This window comes from Ursus americanus, chromosome 1 (genome assembly GCF_024610735.1).
Source record: "Ursus americanus isolate L20-20 chromosome 1, mUrsAme1.1.p, whole genome shotgun sequence".
Lineage (NCBI taxonomy): Eukaryota > Metazoa > Chordata > Mammalia > Carnivora > Ursidae > Ursus > Ursus americanus.
Genome location: NC_142127.1, coordinates 40,425,683 through 40,440,760, shown reverse-complemented (window position 1 = coordinate 40,440,760; position 15,078 = coordinate 40,425,683). Strand labels below are relative to the sequence as shown.

General features: G+C 35.0%; 1 protein-coding gene across 2 annotated transcripts in view; it reads right to left on the bottom strand.

Moving 5' to 3' along the window:
- The window catches only part of TANK (TRAF family member associated NFKB activator), an 87,386-nt gene extending 74,656 nt beyond the window's left edge, over positions 1-12,730 (bottom strand). The window contains exon 1 of one of the 2 annotated variants that reach the window (XM_045780857.2): positions 12,610-12,730. The gene's annotated coding sequence lies outside the window, so the exon portion shown is untranslated. Of the gene's footprint in view, positions 1-12,506 lie in introns of both variants that reach the window. The other variant, XM_045780851.2, reaches the window with a different exon arrangement.
- Between the last annotated feature and the right edge of the window lie 2,348 nt (positions 12,731-15,078).

The window sequence follows — 15,078 nt, the reverse complement described above, 5'->3', positions numbered from 1 at the left end:
ATTTGATGTTGTCAGTGTTCTAGATTTTGGCCATTCTAACAGGCATGTAGTATATCTTATTGTTTTAGTTTTCACTTCCCAGATGACATATGATGTGGAACATCTTTTCATATGGTTATTTGCCATCTATCTGTATATCTTCTCTGGTGAGATATCCGTTAAGGTATTTGGCCCATTTAAATTTGTGTTCTTTGATTTCTTGTTGAATTTTAAGAGTTTTGTGTATTTTGTCTAACGGTCCTTTATCAGATGTATCTTTTGCAAATATTTTCTTCCAATCTGTGGTTTGTCTTTTCATTCTCTCTCTTTTTTTTTTTTTTAAAGATTTTATTTATTTATTTAACAGAGACAGCCAGCGAGAGAGGGAACACAAGCAGGGGGAGTGGGAGAGAAAGAAGCAGGCTCCTAGTGGAGGAGCCTGATGTGGGGCTCGATCCCAGAACGCTGGGATCACACCCTGAGCTGAAGGCAGATGCTTAACGACTGCGCCACCCAGGCGCCCCTGTCTTTTCATTCTCTTGACAGTGTCTTTTGTAGAGCAGAATTTTTTTTATTTTAATGAAGTCCAACTCACCCAACTTTTGAGCAAATTGAAAGAGCTCCTTTGATAATTTCTATTTGAAATAGTGGAATTTAATAATACACCCAGAATCTAAAACTAAATGCATAAGCATTTTGAATGTGGAGGTGTTAAGAGCTTTGAATAAGGAATAAAAAAATTAAACATACACATTTCTTAAATATATATATTTCTTTCTTTTGAATCCCATGATGTTGTAGTCATAAAATTAAATGGCTGCATATTTCACCAGTGTGTGAAACATGCATGAATGCTGGGGTACAGAGATGAATTTTGGGCTAAGATAATGTCAAACATTTTCCTTTTTCTATAATGATGATGAATTTTTTAGAACTGACATACAGTATGTTTTATTAAGTTTAGGAATTGAGTTGAGACATTTATTTGAGGATTAGTCCTTTAAAAGAATGACATAATTTCACTTCAATTTTCCTCTACTCATATTATATTTATATACCTTAGGTTAGCAAGCAGCACTATGGGGTAGAATGGGATGAAAATGAGAACTGCAGGCTCATTAAAAATATTTTAGGTTCTATTTTCAAAACTGCTTAATATTTTACTGAGCGCTCTGAATATAAATCTAGGGATAAGGAAAGCTGCCAGCATAAACACTTACTACAACTTGGAATGTCAGGTATGCATCAATGATCTCCGTCAAGTCTTTGATGTGAAGTTTCACTATTAATAGAATCTGGTTGACTTCCGATTTAGGATGACATCTGGACTAGCTGTTTGTGTCTCAGACTCTAAATTAAATGCCTAATAAAGAATCAGAAAAATATGAGAACTCGTAACAGCATTGAAAGGAAGAATAGATGGCTGAGCAGGCTCTGCCCTATACAGAGCACCCAGCTGACAGCAGTGGTCACTTGCCAAGCTTTGCCCTCTGGGGCTTGAATCTTCCCCAAAGGAGTGCCTTTTTCTAAGTCAGAAAAAAAAGCATCAATAAAGTAGCTGTAATCCTTTCGACAAGCATCCTAGTGACAAAATTTGACACGATTTCCAATCATTTCCAGGAACTGTGGGGCTGAAATGGACATAACCTTTGTTGCTTGAGAATGAGGAAATCTGCTGGCCTGAAGAACAGTAAAAATATGATCTGCCTCATGGCACCTGCTAGTGAATTGGGCAGTAACCCCACTACTATGTGTGACCTGCACATAGTATTTGACACCTCCTTGCCCCAACGTCCCTCCTTAGTACTTCTCTCTATTATCATTTTTGGAACTATTGTTTGGAGTATACCAACACGATCCCAATGGTAGTGGATAAATGTGATGCTCTATATTTAAAGATATGTGAAGTTAATAAGGAAAGGGGATGAGCAGACAGAGCTGTGCGTTTGACTATCTCTAAGACTTTGATTTTTCGTATACGGTTCCTATCAAGGAAAAGACCAATGATTGTTTCTGATTAACCAGGAATTCTCCTCTTCATACTAAAATAACTAGGCAATAAGGGTAAGGGATCTCACCCCAGGTCAATATCTATAGTGACAAAATTAATAAATGTCAGCTTCAGGACCAAGACATCCCTGTGACCTGTGCATGTCTTCTTATCTCTCAGCTCCATATCCCGTGCTGAGGAACTAATAGAAATCAGGCAGATAATGAGAAGAACCAAGGAAAATCCATACATCTGCTTAGTAAGGGCTACAGAGTGCCTGGAATGAGAAAATACAGGACAAAGCACACTTTGGAAAGATTATGTTGCATAAAGGAAGAAAACAGAGTTCTCAAAATGCAGAGAAAATGAAAACTTCAGAAAATGGTTTATCAGAAGCATAAGTAAATGGGAAAAATCTGCTTTGCATTTTCTGTGAAAAAAAAAGATGTCATATTAGACAAGATATTAGATTGAGTAAGAAAAGGAAGGACCTAGTTAGGAGGCAGGGAGAAATAAAAATAAAGTTGGATAAGTTAAGGCTATAAGGACATAAAACATGCAATGGCAAAATTAAAATATTGTTTGAACATAATCAAGGATGGAATCAATACTGCAGAATATTAAATCAATGATTAGAATAAAAGCCTGCAAAATGCTCTCAAATGTCAATGTAAAGGACAAATAGAAGAAAACCATGAAATGGGATAGTGGAAAGAAAGTGCTCCAACTTCTTCCTGAAGAAGAGATCAGAGTAAATAGAACAGAAATAGCAACCAAAGATATATCAGAAGATATATCCAAAGCAATTGGAGATGAAAAGGACTCGATAAGTTTTAAAATGTATTAGTGAAAAGAGACCAAACACTTTGACATATCCATAAAAATTTTGATATGAAATGATTTATCAATTTATTTATTTATTTATTTATTATTATTATTTTTTTAAAGATTTTATTTATTTGACAGAGATAGAGACAGCCAGCGGGAGAGGAAACACAAGCAGGGGGAGTGGGAGAGGAAGAAGCAGGCTCATAGCGGAAGAGCCTGATGTGGGGCTCGATCCCGGAACGCCGGGATCACGCCCTGAGCCAAAGGCAGACGCTTAACCGCTGTGCCACCCAGGCGCCCCAATTTATTTATTTATTAAGCAAGTATTTTGTGAGTGCTTGCTGTGTGCTAAAAATTAGGGATACAAAGATGACCAAGACACAGTCCTACTTTAAAAGAACTTAGTATCTGCTGTGGGTAATTTTTGAGAAGCAGGCAATTATTGCGCAATGTGGTATTACAATATTACAATAGGAGTCAGTATAGGGTACTTTGAAAACACAATGGAGTCCAGGCTTGAGAGGGTAAGGAAAGTTTTCCTATATGTAAGGTATGGAAAGAATTCAATAAGAAAACAGGAAGAAAATAATAAATTACTTGCAAAGAAAGAAAAATAGACTACCTTCAACATTAAACTTCAGAAGCTGATTAGAATAACATCTACAGTAACATGGGAAAGTTTTAACTTACAAAGTCTATACCCACCCAAGTTATCATTCACATAGGAAATGAAAACAAAGATATTCTTTGATACCTCAAGGTTCAGAAATATACCACCCATTTCCTGAAATAGTTGAAGATACACTTCAGTTACTCAAGAAGGGAATCAAATTTTTTAGAAGAGGAAAGGTAAAATTCTGAGATAAAAGAAATATTTGTAAGTATTGGAAATAACTATTGGATTAAGTGAAAATTTGGAACAAATATAATGAAGGTATTAAAGGTAATTGTGAAGATATAAGGTACAGGTATAAATAAATAATTTAATAATAATGTATTTTAAAATTCCTGTTCATAGCAACAAAAACTCAAGTGGATGGAAGAGAGGTGGCAGGAAGTGAAAAGTTCTAATTTACTATTTTTCTTATCTTTTACTTATAGAAATAAAGAAAGGATAGATAGGATGTCATTCTAACTATGATAGCTAGACATACATTATTTTAGGTTTTGTTTTTTTTTTAAAGTGAAGGTAAGTAACTACAATTAGAATTCAAAATTATATGTTTATTTATGTTTATTTTTGACATTCCCCATATAACAAAGATATAAAACTCTTTCTTCCTGACATTTAATCAGTCACCCATAAGGTAACTCATATGAGTACTCCTCTGCAACATTTCTTGCATGCATATACTTTCTGTCCTCATTGTTACACACTGTCTTCATTGCCATTCTCTGTCCCCCCTTGTTCAAGCCACCATTAATTCTTACGTATCGTACTAGCCTCCTAATGATTCTCCTCATTTTCTCCGGTCAAATTCTAAATGTTATACTCAATGAGCCCAGTAAGATAAACTCAAAGAAATCTATACTGAAGTACATTATAATCAAACTGTTGAGAGCCACAAATGAAACAATCCTGCAAGTGGTAAGAGCAAGGTGACTCATTATATACAAGAGATCCTCAGTGAGATTAACAACCAATGTTGTTTTGAAATCATGAAGTTCAGGAGGCAGTGGGATGACGTATTTAAAGTGCTAAAAAAAAAAAAAGATGTCAATTATCGATCTGGCAAAACTATTCTTCAAAAATGAAGGAAAAATTAAGATGCTCTGAGATAATCAAAAGCTGAGGGAGTTCAGTGCTAGTAGACTTCCTTATCCTATGAGAAATGATAAAGGGAGTCCTTTAGGCTCAAATAAAAGGGTACTAGACAATAATTCAAAGCATTACAAAAAAAAATTTGACAAAGACAATTACATTGATGAACATGAAAACAAGCATAATTGTATTTTTGGTTTGTAACTCCTCTTTTTATTTCTTATGATTTAAAAGACAAATGCTTTAAAAATTATAAAACTATATTAATGGGTACATGATGTATAAAGATAAAGTCTGTGATTACAACAACATAAGGGAGGAACTAAGCTGTATAGGAGTAAAGCTTTTGTATATTATTGTAGCTAAGTCGGTATTAATTCATATTGGATAGTTATAAATTTACATTGCTAATTGTAATCCCCACAGTAAGTACTAAAACAATATCTAATATATATATATATATATATATATATATACACACACACACACACACACACATACACACACAATGAGAAAGGAATAAAATGGTACAAAGCAAAGGATCAATTAAACACAAAAGAAGGCACTAATGTGAGAAATGAGGAACAGAAAAATTGTATAAGGCATACAGAAATCAAATAGCAAAATGGCAGAAGTAAATCCTTCCTTATCAGTAATTTCTTTAAATATAAATGAATTAACCTCTCTAATCAAAAGGCAAAACTTAGCAAGAATGGATAATATAACACGATCAAACTATAGTCTTACTACAAGAGACTTACTTTAGACCCAAAACCACAACTAAGTTGAAAGTAAAATGATGGAAAAAAGATTTTCCATGCGACAGTAACTGAAAGAAACATGGGATAGTTATATTAACACAAAATATCTTTCAAGTAAAAAACTGTTATAAGAGACAAAGAAAGACATTATATATTGACAAAAGAGTCACTAATAAAAAAGATATAACAATTATACACATTTACACATCAAACAATAGATCTCCCAAATACATAAAGCAAATATTGATAGAATTGAAAGGAGAAATAGACAGTACTACAATAACAGTTGGAGAATTTACTACACCACTTTTAATAATGGGTGGAAAAATAGAAGATCAAGAAAGAGAGAGGACTTGAATGATAGTGTAAATCAACTAGACCTAACAGACATATATAGACCATTCCACTCAACAACAGCAAAATACACATTCTTCTTGAGTAGATATGGAACCTTCTCCAGGATAAACAAATGGTAAGCCACAAAAAAGTCTCAATATATATAAAAAGACTTAAGTCATACAAAGTATCTTTTCCAACCAAAGTGAAATGAAGCTAGACAGCAATAACAGAAGGAAAACTGGAAAATTCAAATATGTGCAAATTAAGCAACACATTTTTAAACAACTGATCAAAAGAGGAAATCACAAGGGAAATTAGATTTACTTAGAGATTAATGAAAACAAAATTATACCATACCAAACCTTATGGGATGAGTGAAAGCAGTGCTCAGAGAGAAATTAATAGTAATTAACATCTACATTAGAAAATAAGAAAGCTCTGAAATCAATAACCTAAATTTACACTTCAAGGAACTAGAAAAAGAAGAGCAAGCTAAACCCAAAGCTAGCAGAAGGAAGGAAATAATAAAGATTAGAGCAGAGATAAATGAAATAGACCAAAAAAAAAAAAAAAAAAGAAAGAAAGAAAATCAATGAAGTCTAAGTCAGTTCTTTGAGAAAATCTGCAAAATTGACAAAACTTTTCTAGACTTATAAGAAAAAAAGGAAGAGAATAATAAACAACTAAAATCAGAAATGGAAGTGGGGACATTGCTACCAATCAAACAGAAATAACATGGATTACAAGAGACTACTATGAATTATAAACCAACAAATAAGATAATCTAAGATATAGAAATACCTAGAAACACACAATGAAAACTAAATCAGAAGAAACAGAAAATCTGAACAGATCTATAACAAATAAAGAGATTGAATCAGTAATCAGAAACCTCCCAACAAAGAAAAGTACAGAACCAGATGGCTTCACTGGAGAATTCTACCAGACACTTAAAAAAGAATTAACACCAATCCTTCTCAAACTCAAAAAAATAGAGGTGGAGGGAATACTTCCTAACTCATTTTATGAAGCCAACATTACTGTGATATCAAAGCCAGACAAAAACTCCAGAAAAAAAGAGAACTAAAAACCAGTATTCTTTATGAATAAAGATTTAAAATTCCACAAAATGCTAGCAAACCAAATCCAACAGCATATTAAATAGATTATGCATCATGCAAGTGTGATCTATCCCTATTTAAATATATATATATTTCTTTTTTTTTTAAGGTTGTATTTTTAAGTAATCTCTACACCCAACATGGGTCCCAAACTCACACCCCAAGATCAAGAGTTGCATGCTCTACCAACTAAGCCAGCCAGGTGTGCCATGAGTAAAAATATTTCTATTTGCAGATGACATTATCTTATATGTAGAATATCCCAAAGAATCCACAAGGAGCTAGTAGAGCTAATAAATGAGATGGCAAAATTGTAGGATACAAGAGCAAAAATCAGTTGTGTTTCTATTCATCATCAATAAACAATCCAAAAAGGAAATTAAGAAAATAATTCCATTTATAATAGCATCCCCAAAATAAGATATCTAAGAATAAATTTAACCAAAGAGGTAAAACACTTGTGCATTGAAAACTACAAAACATTGCTGAAAGAAATGAAGAAAGATCTAAATAAATGGAAAGACATTGTGAGTTCTTGGATTGAAAGAACTAATATTGTTAAGATGACAATATTTCTCAAAATCGTCTACAGATTTAAGGTAATCTATATCAAAATTCCAATGCCCCCCCCTTTCTTTTGTCAGATATGTAAAAGCTGATCCTTAAATTCAGATGGAACTACAAGGGGCCTGAGTAGCCAAGAGAATACTGAAAAAGAAAAACAAAGTTGGAGGACTCATACTTTCTAATTTCAAAACTTACTACAAAGCTCCAGTAACCAAAACAGTGTGCCATTAGCATAAGGATAGACATACGATCAATGGACTAGAATTGAGAGTGAAGAATAAACCCATACATATTTGGTGAATTGATTTTTGACATGGGCACCAAGACTATTCAATGGAGAAAGAATAGTCTCTTTAACAAATGATGTTAGGACAACTTATAGCTGTAATCAAAAGAATGAATTGGGCCCTTTTCCTCACAGTATATATAAAAATTAACTCAAAATAGATCTAAGTGTAACAGCTAAAACTGTAAAACTCTTAGATAAAAACTTAGAGGTAAGTCATTATGACCTCGAAGTTGGCCATAGATTCTTAGATATGCTACCAAATAATGTACAAGAAAAAAAATAAATTTGACTTCACGAAAATTAACAAAAAAATTGGACATTGAAAGACATCAAAGATATTATCAAAAGACAATCTACAGAATGGGAGAGGATATTTGCAGATCATATATTTGATAAGACTCTAAGAATCCAGACTATATAACGAACTCATAAAGCTCATCAGCAAAACGACAAACGACCTAACTTAGAAACAGGTAAAGGACTTACAGACATTTCTCCAAGGAGACTATACACATAGCCAACAGGCACATTAAAAGATGCTCGACATCATTAGTCATTAGGGAAATGTTAATCAAAATCACAATGAGGTACCACTTCACCTAAACTAAGATAGCAATAATAATAATAATAATAATAATAATAACGACAACAACAATGGAGAATAACAAGAGTTGACAAGAATGTGGAGAAATCAGAACTCTCATACATTTCTGGTGGGCATGTAAAATGGTTTGACAACTGTGGAAAACTATTTGGTTCTTCCTTAAAACATCAAACAGAATTACCATATGACACACTATTCCACTGCTTGGTTTATTCCCAAGAAGAACTGAAAACAGGTATTCAAACAAATACGTATAAATACATGGTCATAGCAAAACTATTTACAAGAGCCATAAAGTGAAAATAGCCCAACTATCCTACTCAACAATAGATGAATGGATAAACAAATTGTCGTATATACATATAACAGAATATTGCTTGGCCATAGAAGGAATGTATGGATATAGCCTACAACATGGATGAATCTTGAAAACATTATGTTAAGTGAAAGAAACCAGTCAGAAAAAGTCACATATTATATGATTTCACTTATAGGAAATATCCAGAACAGGTACATCCATAAAGACAAAAGACAGATTGGCAGTTGCCGGGGGTTGAGGGGAGCAAGAAATGCAGAGCACCTGCTGAGCGGGCACAGGGTTTCCTTTTGGGGTGATACAGGTGTTTTGACACAGTATAGAGGTGGTGGTTGCACAACACTACGAATGGAATAAATGCTACTGAATTGTTCACTTTATCATGTTTAATTTTATGTTATGTGAATTTTACCTCAATTGTTTAAAAAGGGAAAGAAATAAGAAAATTGGATAAACTATGGACTGAGTTAGTAAAAGCATACTGGTTTTTATTCAATACTGGTTCCTTAATTGTAACACATGTACCATCCTAACGTAAGATGTTAATAATAGGGGAAACTATGTGATGAGGTGAGGCAGGGTGGTATATGGAAACTCACTGTTGTGTGTGCTCAATTTTTCTCTAAATCTAAAACTGTTCTAAACAAACAAAGCCTATTAACTGAAAAAAACTTGGTTGTCCTAAATAACTCTTGGATCAAAGAGGAAATAAAGCTACAATAAAAAACATAAAATGATGATGTGAAAGTGACCTAGCAAAAGTTGTAAGATGTAGTTAAAATGGTGCTCAGAAAATTCTTAGCTTTAAATAAAAATAAAAGAATAAAGAATAAAAATAAATGAACTAAGCATTTAACTCAAAAATTGAAAAAAGAAAAAGTAAAATACTATAGTCTAATAAGAGACATTAAGTAAACACTAATAAAGATGGGGCGCCTGGATGGCTCAGTTGGTTAAGCTTCCAACTCTTAATTTTGGCTCAGGTCATGATCTCAGGGTCCAGAGATCAAGCCCCACATCAGGCTCCCCACTCAGTGGGGAGTCTGCTTGAGATGCTCTCTCTCCCTCTCCCTCTGCCCTCTTAAATAAATAAATACATCTCAAAAAAAAAAAAGAGAAAATACTGATAGAAATGAAAGCAAAAACTATTTTAAAAAGAGCTAATCATAAAATGATTAATCCAAGGGATAAATTCTTTGACATGTCCAATAAGGAAAAAAAAAGAGAGCAAAAACATTAAAGAATAAAACTAGTAGTGAAAAAGGTTATAGTTATATAGTTTTGGAGATGATAAAAAAGTACAAGAGAATACTGGGTGTGCTAATACTTTTGAAAAATTTGATGAAAAGGATCATTTATAAGCTACCTAAACTGCGTGAAAAAATAACATTAAACCCAACTAGATCAATTACAATAGAAAATATTGGAAAGCTTTTAAAGAATTACTTCGAAAAGTGGGTACCAAGGACAAACAGTGTGAAGATTTGCTCTTTAAACATTTCAAGGAGCAGATAACTCTCATTAAACATTTTTAGAACATGGAAAACTTCGGTGTTTTTACCAAAAAATAAAAATACAAATGAATTTCACTTGTACAAATGAAAGCAAAAGTCCTCAACAAATTACAGGTTTTTTTAGCATGCATTTTCTTAATATAAATTGGTGTAATAGTATTTAATTTGGACCCACATTTTGCGTACCGTTGTTGGTTATAACACAACCGTGGCTGGCAGCTAGCACAGTCATCAAAGGGAGAAAGCTTTTTTGCACAAAGCGTAGGAACAGCTGCTTTGTTTGAATATCTGGTTGCTCTGCCTGGATAGGGTTTCTTGGCTGTGCCACATTGTTTTCATTCTTTTCTGTTAATTTGAGTTGTGAACTGAATTGTGAAGCCAAAATAATAGAAAGGAGGCATCTGAGCATGTGGATTAAAGAGAGAATGAGGAAATGTGTAGGGTTGGTTTGGTTCATTTTGATCAACTAATTTATTATTTTAACTAGAGCAATAACTAAATATACTTTATAATTATAAACATACCTTTATTATGGAGGCATGATTTTTGATAACACAGAATTTTTAAATAAGGCAATTACTGCATTGTGTAACAGCAGAGCACTACATGCCTTAAAGTAGAAAAAAATCTTACAGTTATCTCTAATAATACCAGAAGACATTGAATATAGGTTAACATGAAGGCTTGATATACCTTTAGTAAAACAGAGCGAGGACTAGATTTGGTAGTTATTTGGTTTTTATGATAAATGTATTTATCTCAAACCAACAGCCATCATCATTCTTAATGTTAACCACTAGGGAAATTCCCACTGAGATCAGAACAAGAGAAGGTTAGCTGCTATGTCCTCTGTTATTAAACATTGTTCTAGAAGTTTTGGTGAGAAGAAAAAAAAAAGAGGAGAAAAAATTACATTTTTCTGAACTAGGCTTCACATGTGAATTACCTAAAGTAATTTGGAACAAATAGAGGATCAATATAATAGCTGGATACAAAATAAAAACATGAAATCAAGAACTTTTCTAAATGCTAGCAGTAATTTGTTAGAAAAAACAGTGGAAAGAATGTCCATATCCAAATAGCATCCCAACCCTATACACAAAGAAGATGAAATATATTGGAGTATATTTTATAATAAATAAAGAACCTATGGTGTTTCCCGGAGCCTTAATACATGGAGAGAAAAAATGTGTGCAGACAGGAAGTTTCTCTACTATAAGCATGATCATTTCCCTCTAATTAGTAAGTTCCATGAAATTCCAACCAGGACTTTTTGGGCAGAATTTAACAAATTGATTCAATATTTTCCATTGGCCATCTCTTTCATTGCCCGGATGTTGCTTTGGGGCCCTAACTAGCTGCTTGCAGGAACCTCAGTCAGGTCGGACCTAGTATACAGTCCCATGTCCCCCACTGCATGGAAGTAACTAATGTGTGCACCTGTGCATGAGTGGAAGTGCATCCTGGAAGGAATGAGAAGAATGGGGTGGGAGAGCGAGCAGAAGCGAGACCTTGGAATGACTTCTAAGCTTCTATGAATGACTTGCCTGCTCTGTGAACTTGGCCAAGTCATCTTCCTTTTCCCCCCATCACTCTGCACTTTGGAAAAGACATCTCAAAATACGATTTCAATATTGTAAGAGGGCAGAGCAGTGGTAACAGAGAGTCATAAAAAGAAAAGGAGTAATATGAATTCAGATGTGAGCCCTGGCTCCACCACTTACATAGCTGGAAGATCCTGTGACTGTTTTTCTCCAGCAGACATTCAGTAAACAGCAGCTCTTGGTGTTGGTAATGATTTTGCTGTTTAATCTTTTCAAACTATCAACTTTTCTTAGGATTATTCCTAAGAAAATACTACATAATCTTCAGTATTCATTTTTGATTGTGAAAATAAAGGCCAATTGGTACCAATAAGACTGGATTACTACCATGGTGAAAGCTTAAATGTTCTAAGATAGGAAATGCAATGTTGTCTGTAAGGTTAATGTTTTACTGTAAAAAATACTCATTTACGTGTATTTCTTAAGAGGTGAAAAAGTACTAACCTTGAGTTAATTTTTGAATGGACTGAATCAGGCCAGAATTGATCTTTAAAAATTTGGTCCCCCAAAAGTACAAATATATATAGCATTAGTTTATTGTTCAACCTAGTAAGTGATATACAACTTAATTATGCCAAATACATATCTTTTAAGTCTTATGTTATAAAAACCACTCATTGGAGAAGGCTTATATATTCCAGATATAAACTTAAAAATATCATTTCAAGTAGAGACGTAAATTGGATCTTAAAAGTTGAGAAGACTGTAAAAAGATCACAGTATTTAAAAATTTTCTTTAGTCTTGGTTAGGGACCTCATCTTTTAAAGGCCAAATTTCCAATTATGACAATAAATACAAAGACATTATTGAATCATGTCATAAATTACTCACTTTGCAGACGAAGAGTAGAACAAATCTGCAGCGCTTCAGTCTAAGACATCCAGGCCACCTTGCTAGGTTGAGAATTGGTAGGAACAACTAAAGTTTTGGTTACCTCTTCTCCGGGTTCTAAGTCCTCCTTCATAGACTGGCGGTCTTGAAAGACGTGGCCAGTTGCAGAGTCTGGAAGCTTTATCTGCAGGCTCTAGCAATGCTGCCCAAACCGTCCTGAGCTCTCTCTTGTGTTGAACTGGGAACTTCCACTGAGAAATCCCCTAAATTGAAGACTTCCTTATTTGTAGCTTTCAACAGCCAATCGTGGCAAGATATTGAAATGAAGCAAAGACTACCAGAAAATGTTCTGTAAACCACCCGTGACTACAGCTCTGACTTCCTTTTGAATCAAAGATACTTTTCTTGACTAGTTAGGGCATTTTAACAAAAGTCCAGAAATTGTAAACACAAAAATATTTTTGGATTAATCACATTTTCATGTAAGAAAATGTTAAAATCTGTTTGAAAAAATGGCTTTTTTTTAGCTTTTAAGAAGGCTTTTTTTTTTTTTTTTTTTTTTACTTAAGCAGTATATTTATAAACAGCAGGCAAAGACTAGGCAAAGCGTGGTTGCCTTTGCTTGAAAGCCTACGGAGGTCCCTATGATGAAGCCTAGGAATAATGAAGTTTGTGCTGGATTCCAGAGCATGGTCTCAGAGACTGAGAAGAAAGATGAACCAAAAAAGGGTCTTAAGACAGCTTTCTCCTTGGGAGCTAAGGTGCTCTGTTCATATGAATGAGTGCGTGCATGCTCCAGCACACTGGGGAAATGCTTCACAAATGCATGTATTCTTCTTGGGCTACTTGGAGCAAAACATCAAGTTTACATGCCAGTGGAAGGCAGCATATGCACGATGGCCATTTTTCTTTGTTATAAAATTTTAGAGCTGGAAATGTCCTGAGACACCGTATGTTCCATTTCCTTTTTATTACAGATGAGGAAACAGGAGAGGGTAAATGCTCAAAGTCATAAAGAAAGTTAGAAGCAGCTGAGTCTTTTGAATCCCAGTGTGTTTCTTTTTTTTACTGTACCGTACTCTTAGCACACCAAGTTACTGAACAGGAAAATGACTGTAACAACAACAACAAAAGATGGAGAGGCTCTGTTCAATGCCTGCATGTTGCAGACGAGTTTAGGACTATCCCTGAAGTGCCACTGTTAGAAGGACTAGAATTTAGAGCTTCTGATTCTCAGTCTGGTTTCTTTTCTACTTTGACACACTGCCCTCTCTTAAATTAGATGTTAAGTAAGCCTGAGATATGTCTACTCATGATGAAATTATTCCATGAAAAGGAAATATGTTTTAAAGCATCTAAAATGATGAATAAGCTTGTAATGAAAAACATTCCATTTGCTCATTGAACATAAAGTGAACTATTAATTTCTTTCAGCACTTGTGTTTTACAACTCTCTCACAGATAGCCAACATTCAACTTTCTTGTATGCAATGGAAAAATAAAACCTATCTAATACTGTAAATACAGCAAATTAAAACAAAAAGCGGGAGGAAAATTTTCTTCTCAAGAATTTATATTTTTGCATGAGCAGAATTTTAAAAACACTGCTTTTTTTGTGTGTGTGCTGATGTCTTCGCTGGGAAATGCCCCTTTGGTCTCTCCATTCTGTGCCCTTTCCCTCTTCTGTTTGCTTTGGCCTGTGAGCTTGGCAGATACCCAAGCTCCAGCAGAACTGGCTAGTCCTGGGAATTTGGTCTCCACCTGGTGGGCCGCTGGTTGCAGGAGGGTCTCGAGGCAAGACAGAGAAGCTGTAGTTAAGAGATGCTTTTTTGAGGAAACTCTGTCCGAGTGCATGGAATTTAAAACCTGTACCACCAAGCAGTTCTGGCTCTCGGCAAAACATGTGAGACAGATGGAAGTTTGTATCTTTGTTGTCTCGGGCAGTTCCTTTTCCTATTCCCTCCCCCTCCTTTTTTCCTCTCAGAGTCATAAACCACATGACCATGCAGATAGAGATATGGAGATTACTGCAGGGGAGGAAGAAGGAAACTGGCACCAAGCCAGGATGGCAAAGTTTAGGGTACAATGACCAGGGCAGGAGGATTTGGGAGGGCGCTCCAAGGCCAAGTTAGAGAATGAGAGGCAAAAGTCAGATTCCCGTTTAGGCAGAGGTGAATGGCCAAGGAGTTCCTAATCAAATAATGAAGATATCACCACCTTGAGGCAGCAAGGTTCCCAGGGCAGATCCGGGTCAAAGGCCTCCCTAAGAAGAATCCCGGGAAAGCAGAGTCTTCCCTGGGAACAGAAGTGGGCAAGGCCAGGGCTCTTCACTGCTGACGGGGATTCAGGGATAGGCTCTCTCTTCCATGAGTGGAGGCAGATACCTGCAGCTCTGAAGCTAGAAGCTAGTTGAGCAGCTGGGCTGCCTGGCATAGGTGTCTGATCGAGGAACTTGGTTCAGTTGATCACATGGGAAACTTCAGGGTGGATCCTTGCTCCAAGCATGGTATTTGTGGAAGCCGCAGAAATTTCTAGCCTCTGCTTGCTGGTGGGCTGATGCTCTAGGATTTTA